Genomic DNA, 12,510 nt, shown 5'->3' with positions numbered 1-12,510 from the left:
GTGCTTCTACTTATCCTAACCAATCTGTTCCACCTTGCATTTTCATGTAACACTAGAAGTACCTTTCCCAGACCGGAAGAAGAGTTCTGTGTGGCTCCAAAGCTTGTCTTTCTCATCAACAGAAGTTGAGCCCAGAAAAGATATTACCTCACCCACACCTTGTCTCTCTAATATCCTGGGACTGAAGCGGTTACAACTACACGGCATACACTGCACCAGAAAGTCTCATGACAAAGAGATCCGAACACAATTCTGAACTCAGAGGAGCACAGAGAGCCCCTGTGAAGTTAGTGGGAGCTTAGCACAGGCAGCCAAAGGTTTTCTAAAACCTGCCCTGAATTTTAGTGGGAGGATTACAAACAAATTAAGGAAGTTATAGCTTAAATTGCTCAAGAGCAGCTCAGGCTGAACCTTATCCTGAAAAAAGGGAAGGGAATTCAGAATGCAAGCTGCCATCCCGTCCCCTAACTTTTATGCCTAGATATGGGAGGCTGGACAATTTGCGACAGGACTGGCCAAAATCCCCTTAATATCTCAACCTATTGGGGTGAGTTATGTGCCAGTCCTTACTTAGACTGTCCTTGCTCTTGACAGTTGAAGTTAAAATGCTCCAGGTTATTTTGGTGCACCTGTTTATATTTAATTGGATCCTGTTCAACATCATCAGACTCCAGTTGAGAAGATGCCTTGAATAACGGATAACTCATGTATGTTCTGCTAAAAGGGATGATCTGCGGTGATCCAAGGTCTATTTATGATGATTTACCATGATAAATCCAACCAATGAAATCAGGTCAGTTAGGGCTGTGGAGGTTAGCAGGAGGTAAATGTAGGTGACATCTGTGGGAATCTCATTTAATATTTCTCCACATAACAACAAAAACTTGATGTCAATTTCCCCCCTTAACTGACCTTGTTTACTCTCATATCCAGGTTTAAACTGACACCATCCGACAACGTGTTAAACTGCAGTTTAATAAAGTTCAGCCAAAGACTTTAACACTTTTTAACAGAAAGAAAAGGAGTTCTTGTGGCACCTTAGAGACTAACCAATTTATTTAAGCATAAGCTTTCGTGAGCTACAGCTCACTTCATCAGATGCATTTTTAACAGGGAAAACAAATAGCTCTGCATGACTGACCTGGAGATACCCCTCTACGGGCCAGTGGGGAGCTCAGTCTCCAGGGCCCACTCATTTCTTGGCCTCTCAACTGAAACTACAAACCAGGCTGTCAATTTTAATGGTGGTTCACATGTTATGACCACCTACATACTGGGAACTTGATTGGGTCCTACCAATCCCATTTCCATCTCCCTCCTTCTTGGGATTTCTACCATGCCCAGTCCAGTGGCATAGGTCACTGTACCACTGTCACAGGGGAACACTGTTTGCTCACTCCCCAAACTGGACTGGATTTGTCCTAGAGGTGAAAACCTCCATATCCTGTTACTGATACCTTATCCCCCACTAGGTCCTCTTTCATAGTCCTGGTTTTATTCTGAATTCACTAGCAGTGAAATTTAGAACACCTTAGCTGAGGCCCCTCACCACCTCTGGAATCCCGAATACATTAGCTGTGGCCCTGCACAATAATCTGACATCCTTCAGAATTACATTTGGAATCTGGTTTTATTTTTCTGCCCCCTAGAGAAATACATATTTTGTTACATTTGTAGGCAGCAAAGGTGACCTCAACTGGCAGGTTCTGTAACCAAATACAAACTACTAGAGGCTTACAGACTGCATCCCATACTAGAGCTCATGCTTAAAAGTAGTAATTTAATTTTAATTTCAAGCAGTAAATAGACACATACTGTCACTTCATCTCTCCTCTGGAACAGTTGTGTGTTCTAGCAATAGTTAAACTCTTCTAACCATGTAGAAGGATCTGCAGTCCCAGCTTTACAGCAGGCCTGCCGCCATGGGAGATACTTTTTTAAATAGCATTTATACAACAACATTCTGAATTGCCATAAGGTTTTTATAGCCCCATTAACTTGTTTATTGCTATTTAAACACTTAAAAAAAAAAGAGAGAGAGAGACACACACAAATAATTGCAAATCAGAATCCACAATTACCAAAAACAGCAACAGTAGATTAGCAGCCAATCACCACCCCACAACAACAAAATGGCCAGACGACAAAAAACAGAAAACAAAGAACATCCCCCTTCTGTTTCCATCAAAGCCTCTTGCCCATCCTGCAGTTCCACATGCCCATATTCAGCAGTCTTCTTCAAGTAATCAGTCAAATGGGTGGATGTGCAGCATGTCCTGAAGGTCACCAAATCTGGACTATGGAAGGGACAGTAAATTCCAAAATCAACAGAAAAGTCATTCTCTTATAAACCATGGACTCCAGCTCAGCTACTTCATTGATTGTAACTGTGGCAATTTTGTACCAGAAGGGAGGCAACTCTCAGGTAGGGTTAGGTAGATCACAGTCCATCTAGGTCTTTATGGGTCAAACACCAACACTCCACATGGAAACCACTAAGCAGGCAGCGCTAATCCCAGAGCACTGGTGGCATGTGCGCATGGTAAATTTCTCCACTTCATCTGTGATGTAAGGTACTGCTTAATGTGAGTCAGGTGGCATTATCTGACCTTTTGGTTGTATGCCCTTTAGGCAAAGACCTTTTGTCTGTGTAAAATATCTAGAATACTTTTGGCCATACATAAACAAATACTAAAACTTTGATTCTGCAGTGAGAAATGTAGTTATCCTGGGAGGTCATGAATTCAGAATTGTGAATCCAGTACAGGATTGGAGTTTGGAGAGAAGGATAAATCCACAATTTTAAAAACAGAAGAAACCAGGGGCATGGAAATTTAGAGAGAGCCACAAAAAATAGATACCTTAGAGACTAACCAATTTATTTGAGCATAAGCTTTCGTGAGCTACAGCTCACTTCATCGGATGCATACTGTGGAAAGTGTAAAAGATCTTTTTATACACGCAAAGCATGAAAAAACACCTCCCCCCACCCCACTCTCCTGCTGGTAATAGCTCATCTAAAGTGACCACTCTCCTTACAATGTGCATGATAATCAAGGTGAGCCATTTCCAGCACAAATCCACGGTTTAACAAGAGCGTCTGGGCTGGGGGGGAGGGTAGGAAAAAACAAGGGGAAATAGGTTACCTTGCATAATGACTTAGCCACTCCCAGTCTCTATTCAAGCCTAAGTTAATTGTATCCAATTTGCAAATGAATTCCAATTCAACAGTTTCTCGCTGGAGTCTGGATTTGAAGTTTTTTTGTTGTAATATTGCAACTTTCACGTCTTTAATCGCGTGACCAGAGAGATTGAAGTGTTCTCCGACTGGTTTATGAATGTTATAATTCTTGATATCTGATATGTGTCCATTTATTCTTTTACGTAGAGACTGTCCAGTTTGACCAATGTACATGGCAGAGGGGCATTGCTGGCACATGATGGCATAGATCACATTGGTGGATGTGCAGGTGAACGAGCCTCTGATAGTGTGGCTGATGTTATTAGGCCCTGTGATGGTGTCCCCTGAATAGATATGTGGGCACAGTTTTTGTCCTTACCCATAACTATTTTACATTTGGGGACAATGTATACCTTCAGATCAGCAACACTGCTATGGGTACCCACATGGCCCCACAGTATGCCAACATTTTTATGGCCGACTTAGAACAACGCTTCCTCAGCTCTCGTCCCCTAATGCCCCTACTCTACTTGCGCTATATTGATGACATCTTCATCATCTGGACCCATGGAAAAGAAGCCCTTGAGGAATTCCACCATGATTTCAACAATTTCCATCCCACCATCAACCTCAGCCTGGTCCAGTCCACAAAAGAGATCCACTTCCTGGACACTACAGTGCTAATAAACGATGGTCACAAGCACCACCCTATACCGGAAACCTACTGACCGCTATTCCTACCTACATGGCTCCAGCTGTCACCCTGACCACACCACACGATCCATCGTCTACAGCCAAGCTCTGCGATACAACCGCATTTGCTCCAACCCCTCAGACAGAGACAAACACCTACAAGATCTCTATCAAGCATTCTTACAACTACAATATCCACCTGCGGAAGTGAAGAAACAGATTGATAGAGCCAGAAGAGTTCCCAGAAGTCACCTACTACAGGACAGGCCTAACAAAGAAAATAACAGAACGCCACTAGCCGTCACCTTCAGCCCCCAACTAAAACCCCTCCAATGCATTATTAAGGATCTACAACCTATCCTGAAGGATGACCCAACACTCTCACAAATCTTGGGAGACAGGCCAGTCCTTGCCTACAGACAGCCCCCCAACCTGAAGCAAATACTCACCAGAAACCACATACCACACAACAGAACCACTCACCCAGAAACCTAACCTTGCAACAAAGCCCGTTGCCAACTGTGCCCACATATCTATTCAGGGGACACCATCGCAGGGCCTAATAACATCAGCCACACTATCAGAGGCTCGTTCACCTGCACATCCACCAATGTGATCTATGCCATCATGTGCCAGCAATGCCCCTCTGCCATGTACATTGGTCAAACTGGACAGTCTCTACGTAAAAGAATAAATGGACACATATCAGATATCAAGAATTATAACATTCATAAACCAGTCGGAGAACACTTCAATCTCTCTGGTCACGCGATTAAAGACGTGAAAGTTGCAATATTACAACAAAAAAACTTCAAATCCAGACTCCAGCGAGAAACTGTTGAATTGGAATTCATTTGCAAATTGGATACAATTAACTTAGGCTTGAATAGAGACTGGGAGTGGCTAAGTCATTATGCAAGGTAACCTATTTCCCCTTGTTTTTTCCTACCCTCCCCCCCAGCCCAGACGCTCTTGTTAAACCGTGGATTTGTGCTGGAAATGGCCCACCTTGATTATCATGCACATTGTAAGGAGAGTGGTCACTTTAGATAAGCTATTACCAGCAGGAGAGTGGGTTTGTGTGTGGGGGGGAGGGGGTTTGAGAAAACCTGGATTTGTGCTGGAAATGGCCCAACTTGATTATCAAATCACTTTGTAAGGCGAGTGATCACTTTAGATAAGCTATTACCAGCAGGAGAGTGGGGTGGGGGGAGGTATTTTTTCATGCTTTGCGTGTATAAAAAGATCTTTTACACTTTCCACAGTATGCATCCGATGAAGTGAGCTGTAGCTCACAAAAGCTTATGCTCAGATAAATTGGTTAGTCTCTAAGGTGCCACAAGTACTCCTTTTCTTTTTGCGTATACAGACTAACACGGCTGTTACTCTGAAAAAAATAGATAGGTGCATGCTCAAGAAGAACAGAACTGATGTTCCTCCCACTGTTTAGAGGTCCTGCTCTAAGCAACATACCAGTCAGATTTAGACATCCTGATCAGACAAGTCACAAACCAACGAGTTTGTTATACTATCCTCAGACTAAGCCGGCTGGATAAAGTGAGTCGGACATGGTTTGCTGCAGGCTTCATCGCTACATTGAGGACAGACTGTTTGTTACAGAATGTACTTTAAAGACAAAGATCAACACCAGACTCTCCATTACAGGAAGCATCCCGTAGTCCAAGTAGCACAGACAGTATCTGAGGGTACTTGGGTCCCATACACCCTACAGCTGGACACATCCAAGGCCTTAGCATGAATCTCGGGCACCGTTAAAACACAGTCAGGTCCCATTTGCACTGTAACTAAGACTGGCCCATGTTTTCATTCTGCCCAGGGACATTTATGTACGTTAACTTGGAAGCAAATATCACACTAAAGAACTGGGACATCCAAGTCCGAAATAAGTCTTTTAAAAATCATCTTAAAAGCTCTGAAGTTTTGGTGGGTTAGACACTTGTCCTAACGTGCAATCAGTTCTCTCTGAGGTACAGGCTTGAATGGTCTCTGATTGGTGTGGTATTTCAGCACCACTGAGGCCAGGAGATTTTACTTTACTGCAGACTACACAATGAATTCTGGTTTTCTTCAACAGGAAATAATATTGACCAGAGGGATTGCATCAGTCAACATAAACTCTTGGGTCAATAAATCTTGACACTGAGCCATTCAGACATCTGCTTCTTGCTTTGTCATATGAAAGAATGGTGGAAGTGTGTCCTGGGTAGTAAAGCACAGCAGAGTGCGCAGCTGACAATACGTACAAAAAGTAATCGTGGAGTCCTAGCAGACACCCCTGAAATCTAACATTCTAGCAGGGTCAAGGCTGGAGATCAACAATCCTTAATTAATTAATGCATCCGATGAAGTGAGCTGTAGCCCATGAAAGCTTATGCTCAAATAAATGTGTTAGTCTCTGAGGTGCCACAAGTCCTCCTTTTCTTTTTGTGAATACAGACTAACACGGCTGCTACTCTGAAACCAATCCTTAATTTGACAATGATGGGAAATATTTAGGTTAGAATGGTTCTAACATCTTGATGGGGAGAGTCAAGTGAAACAAGCAGTGGCAACCCAAGCCCATGGCAAGGGGTGAGCTGTGGGGGTTTTAGATGTAGCCACCAGAAACAGAAGTAATGGAGACAACAATGATGCTATTTATAGGAGCTTGCAGCTCAAACCATGGATAGTAAAGAAAACGGGGTGTAGACCAGTGATTAATTTCCAGCATGATGCATAGGTAGCAAGTTGTATAAATTCCCCCATGAGGGACATGTGGCTGGACCCCAAGGGGCTGATTAGCCTTCTACACATATAACTTTTCCCCAAGTACTAAAATTAGGAGAGAGAGAGAGAGAGCGCGAGAGAGCGCGCACAAACACACGCAACTACCGGAGTCAAGTACCTGGTGGACAGATATCCAGGTCACAAAGCCATCATCCCAGCTGGCACAAAGGGGTTGGCAGACTCTGCAGAGTCCCAGGGCTCTCCTGGGCAATGTTGAGGCACGCTGACTGGGAACCATACGGGAGTCAACTACCAATGCCTGTGCTGTACCTGATCTGTGGATTGATAGTAGCCCAGGGCTGTTACACTGCCCCTGCCACCAGCACTGGATAGAGCCATGTGAAGGCAGACTATTCTACAAAAGGCCGTGTCTGTACCATGCACAATGTCAGGTGCCAAAGAAGCAGGGACTCGCAGCAGCAAACAACAAAATGGGCCATACTGTCCTCATTGAAACTCAGAAGAGCGAGCAAATCTGGTATTTTCCACCAAGTCACAAAATAAATCTTTGTGACCAGGACACTTTGAGGTCATGACCAAATTCGTGGGACCAAACTGCAGCCTTCCAAGAATTCATCTGTAAAGCTGCAGTCAACCCCTCCCTCTTCCATTAGAGCATTAAATCCTCTGAAAAGCAGTTGGAAAACTAGCGAGGAATGCATTGCACCCTCCCGATAGGCATACTTGGTAGGCCAGGCTAGCTTTGACTTCCTTTCTTTTTTTCTATCCCATTCTCGGAGTAACACACTGGCACCCTGACAAGCCATATTGGCTGTGATACATCTAGGCCTGGAGAATTAGTCTTAAGGACAATTTCTCTTCAAATTAGCTGGAGAAAAGCTGATAATTAACCTAAAACAGGTAATCATGGGGTCACATTAACCCTGCTCTATAACTTTCCTGAAGGTGACTGGATAAGAAACAAAAAAAACCCAAGACATTTGTGGTATTCTAGGGAGAATCCAGCACGTTCCCCTTCTATTTAGATGGTGTCCCTAGCTGGGCTGCTATGATCTTTGCTGGCATGTTTACAGCTGTAATGGATCTTCCCTATTTGTGTTAGTTTGAGCCAATTAACTGTCAACATATTTAGTGAGTCAAGTCATTAAGGTCCTTAAGGTTTAGCATTTCAGCATCCCCTCCACACACTTGAATCCTTTTAACTGGCTCAGAGCCCAGTGGGCAGACATGTGCCAACAAAATTATTTCCATGGGAATACATAGCAGACAGAGAAGTTCTCTTTCATTTCAGGAGCTGTTTTAAAAATAAGTCATGGGCAAAGCATTAAAACATTAATATAAATATATTAAAGCAAATCTGAATTGTTTAGCTGCCGCACAAGAGCAGGGCAGCAATAAAGTGAACAAAGGAGAACACTACAACAAACATAGGTCAGCAAATGCCAGTTCCTTCATGTTAACTGCTATGAGTTGACTGCAGACAGGCACCGATGTGCCTCATAAAGAGACTGGGTGTGCTGTTATCCACAACAAAGTCAGTTATCAGAGGCCCTGTCACAGAGTCCTAAAATTCATTGCACTAATTCTGTTCCCTGTGCATTCCAATTATGCAAGAATGCTAGTTATTAGGGGTCATTAAATGGATCCTAGACTAGGTCCACAAAAGTAATACTAGCTGTGATGGGTTCCCCCCAGGGTACCCCCTGGAACTGGGGTACCACTGAGTCCACCTGACCCACCAGCCTGGCCTCTCTTTACACTGTCCTACTGTGACAGGCGCTCAAGCTCCCTCCAGCACACATACAGGTAGGGACACACCCAGCTTCAGCTACATACAGATGCTGAGATCAGCTCTATATGGGAAGGCTCAGCTAAGGCACCTCCCAGTTCCTAAGGCACGCACCTACTTCTGGAGTGTAAACCCAAAATTACACCATCTTGCGCTGCACAGCCAATTGTACAGTGTAAGATCATGAAATTCACCCTCTCCCTCAATGTGGAGAGGAATATACACAGCTTTTGCCCCAAGTTATGATTTCCACACACTGGTTTTAGACAAAACAAAACAAGTTTATTAACTACAAAAGATAGATTGTAGGTGATTATAAGGGATAGCAAAAAGACCAAAGCAGATTACCTAACAAATAAACAAAAACACAAGCTAAGCTTAATATACCAAAGAGACTGGATATGAGTAGCAAATTCTCACCCTAACTGTTGATTTAGGCAGTTTGCAGAGATTCTTGAGGGCAAGCTGCACTTGCTTGCAGCTTAAAACACCAAGTATTCCTGTCACAGGCTAGAAATCCCTCTAGCCTAGATTCAGCCCTTCTCCCCTAGTCCAGTCCTTGTTCCTCAGGTGTTTTTAGGCATCTCACTGGGTGGGGAATCAGTGAAGAACCATGATGATCTCACTCCCCTGCCTTAAATAGCTTTTGCACATGGCGAGAACCGTTTGTTTCCCCTCTTGGTTCCCACACCTGGTTAGTGAAAAAACACAGGTATTCCAAGATGGAGTCCAGTACCAGGTGATGTGGTCACATGCCCCTGCAGGGACACAGCAGCCATGACTCAGAGGCTGTTCGTAGCATCCTCAGGAAGGCTCCCCAGTGGAAGATTAGCATCTTCTAAGACCTATTGTTCTCCCTAATGGCCCTTTCCAGCCAGCCATCTAGACTGATTGAATTCTGTCTAGTGGGCGTTCCACAGCTGTAAACGCATTTGTAATAGATGCATAGACAATATTCCTAACTTCAGATACCAAAATGATACATGCATACAAATAGAATAATCATATTCAGTGAATCATAACCTTTTCAATGATATCTTACATGACTAATCTTGCATAAAATACATCATAATTATGCCATGATCATATCAATAATATTACTATGAAGAATATAGGGCATAATGCCACACTCGTATTGCATGCCACCTCCAAAGAGGGTCTAGCAGTAGACCCTTTTGGCCTAGGGAAAACAGGGAATGAGACCTAGATCCTAAAATGTTATCTTGAGAATTTGGTTTCATGCTATCAGGGTCATTGTCATTTATGCATTAAGAAAAGAGGGTGTCCCCACCAGCAGCAGAATTAATTCCTTACTCAGGTAGCTCAAAGTATCTACCAAGCAACCCACTTCAAGAGGGAGTAGAAAGAAAGGCCAAGGAAGAAAAATACCTGGAAATTCAAAATTTCACTTTATGGGAATGGATGCAAATAACTCCATCTATTAACTTTTCTCGGTATTTACACTAGAACTGAACATACAAGTCCGAATATTTTGGCTAAGACTAAGGATAAAGACAAAGGAATGGTGACAAGGAGGGAACTCAAAGGGATATGCCACATTTCATCCACTGTCTGTGCAGTCAGTGTTCAAGGCTGAGAGTTTTCTACACCTGTAAAATTAAATGGTGGTTTCCATGTGAGCTTTAACTCCCTTTTATCTCCCTTTTGCAGATGAAATGTGTAAAAGTGTGAACTGAAAGAAGGACCGTCACTTTACATTTTAAGGGTCAGGGCGCAAAAAAGGATGCTTAAAGTTGGGCACCTAAACATCTGGGCCCCCACCTTTTGAAATGTTTGGCCTTGGCAATTAGATTAAATCATGCCTAGAAAATTAGAGGTGAAAACATAAAGCTGATCCTTATAATAATACTTTGTCTTCATCAGTGTGTGTCAATATGAGCATGCAGAGATATATATATATATATGTGCCTATATATTAGCATATGCTTGTGAGTCAGGGAGTGGAGCTATGGGTGCCTGTACATGTTCAAGTTATTTAGGGATTTTCTACCTTGAAAGCTCCAAAGGGATTTTTGATTTTTCCTTGGTATTCTGTTTCTAGAGCTAGAGCCTCTTTTTCTCCAGGAAAGACTGCAATGGTATTGGAGCCACTGATTGCATCTGTGGCAGATGGCAGAATCCAGCTACATTTCCAGATGAAGCTTTCCAGCATATTTACTGTCCCAGGGAAATGCCAAATGGGATCAATCATTTGGTTTCTAGTGAGGTCTTGTCATATAACAGCACGTACCAATGTCATTAGTTTCTCTCACATGCCACAATCTGTACCTTTTACAGGAAAAAAAAGACGGCAATTTGACTTAATTCAAGGTGGATCAACCCTGCTGCAGACTCAGAGCAGCCTTTGATGTGACAGATCACAAGAAACAGACACTATCAAAACTTGATGTATGGTGGGTAAAAGGACCCTAAGCTCAAACAGCCCTTCAAACAGAATCACTTTCCTTTTTTCAGCTCTAATTGGGGCCCATTAGCATTTTCTGGAAAATTTAATTGCCAGCTAGATTTGTCAAGGAGTTTTTAAAGCCATTTATTTAAAAAATAAAAATAAAAAAACCCCTGTTTTGAAGCATCTGACCATTGAAAGAAGGATTCTAGTCCAGCCCAGGTTTACATTAGCACACAGTCACTCTATGTCATGAAACAACACACTGGGTGACACAGACATAGACCTCTGGGAACCTCAAGTCTTGAGTACTCTTGTTTCTGAAAGGAAAGAGAGATGCCTCAGTGGATTAACAGAGGAAATGCGACAAACCATCAGACAATGGTGTGTGATTCCTCTCTAATGCTAATCCTCAGTGAGCCCTTCTGGTCTGGGTTTCCCAGGGGATAGCCCATGTCAAACCTAATATCCTTTCCCATAGCACTAGGGAAAGTAAGGGAAGAGACCTAGATCACCCTCATAGAGCCAGGCTCCACCTCTTCTAAAGACCAGCACTGCTAACACAGAAAAGCTCTAAGCAGTGACATCTGGGAGGAAAACCAGTTAAAAAAAAAAGGTGTGTCCTAGTTATTTATTTAGCAAGTTTTAACAAGTTTATAAATCCCTGCCATGTAAACATAAAAACCCAAACAATCATTACAAGAGTTCACTTTTGTTTAAAGAGACATGATACACAAATATAGTTATCACATCTTTCTATTTACCAGGGTATTACCACATTACAGAGCGAGCATCATTACAACACCAAAAATATTGGGACACATGTCTTAACTTCAGTGGAAACTAGGGAACTCAGAGAGCCCTTGGGAGGGACTACTGGAGTAATGATAAACGTTTGGTTAAAAAAGGATTGTCCTTCCTAAATAGGGTCAATGAAACTGTGTGTGGGCACCAAATATTTATTCAACTGGAAGGCAACTCTGCCAACTTGGCAGGAAGCTGAGGGGTATACTAAATTTGCACAAAAAGGATCAAATTGCAGTCTCTCATAATCAATAATGCCTGCTCAGGCCAAAATGGGCAGTTGCATGCTGGGAGTCAGTCAACACATTGAATAGAAGAGTGGCTGCAGGCCATGCTGTAGAACTCTGTGGGTTGCATTTGGCCCTGGGCCCTACTTTGGCCATCACTGGCTACACTAACTTTCGTTAAAACACAATGAAGGGTGTCTAAAGAAAAGAAAAAGACAAAAACTTGACAGTGGTGTGGGATGGAAGCATAAAGCCTTCAGCTTCCAAACAACCCTGTCTGGTGTACATCTGTATCAATTACCTCTTAAAAGAGTGAGGTCATTTAAACATCATTTATTATGCAGCTTCGTTTACTATGCTAACAATGTAGCATCCTGACATTGATACTTCTGCCCAAGTGACCTGTGGGTTGTATTCATTTTAGTGGGATGCCGGACATATGAAGGATAATTTAAACTCTTAATTTCCTTAGCGTTTGCCTTAAAGATATCTCTATGTTGGTGCAGGCTCTGGTCATTACAGTTAATCAACACAGCAGGCAGGCACAGACAGCAATGCACTTGTTCTGTTGCCTTCACTGAGAAAGTGTGCTTATTATTGCTTCTTTGGTTTAAGGAATAAAAACAAATAGCCAAAAGGTTTCTGATCAAAGAGAGCATAG

The 12,510-nt window shown here is 42.7% G+C and overlaps 1 protein-coding gene across 1 annotated transcript in view; it reads right to left on the bottom strand.

Annotated features, from left to right (window-relative positions):
• SPECC1 (sperm antigen with calponin homology and coiled-coil domains 1) overlaps positions 1-12,510 on the bottom strand; it is a 153,446-nt gene that overhangs the window by 113,635 nt on the left and 27,301 nt on the right. The window lies entirely within an intron of this gene.

The sequence above is a fragment of the Lepidochelys olivacea genome (assembly GCF_965140295.1).
Source record: "Lepidochelys olivacea isolate rLepOli2 genome assembly, chromosome: 17".
NCBI classification, from domain to species: Eukaryota; Metazoa; Chordata; order Testudines; family Cheloniidae; genus Lepidochelys; species Lepidochelys olivacea.
This window is presented reverse-complemented; position numbering and strand designations above follow the sequence as displayed.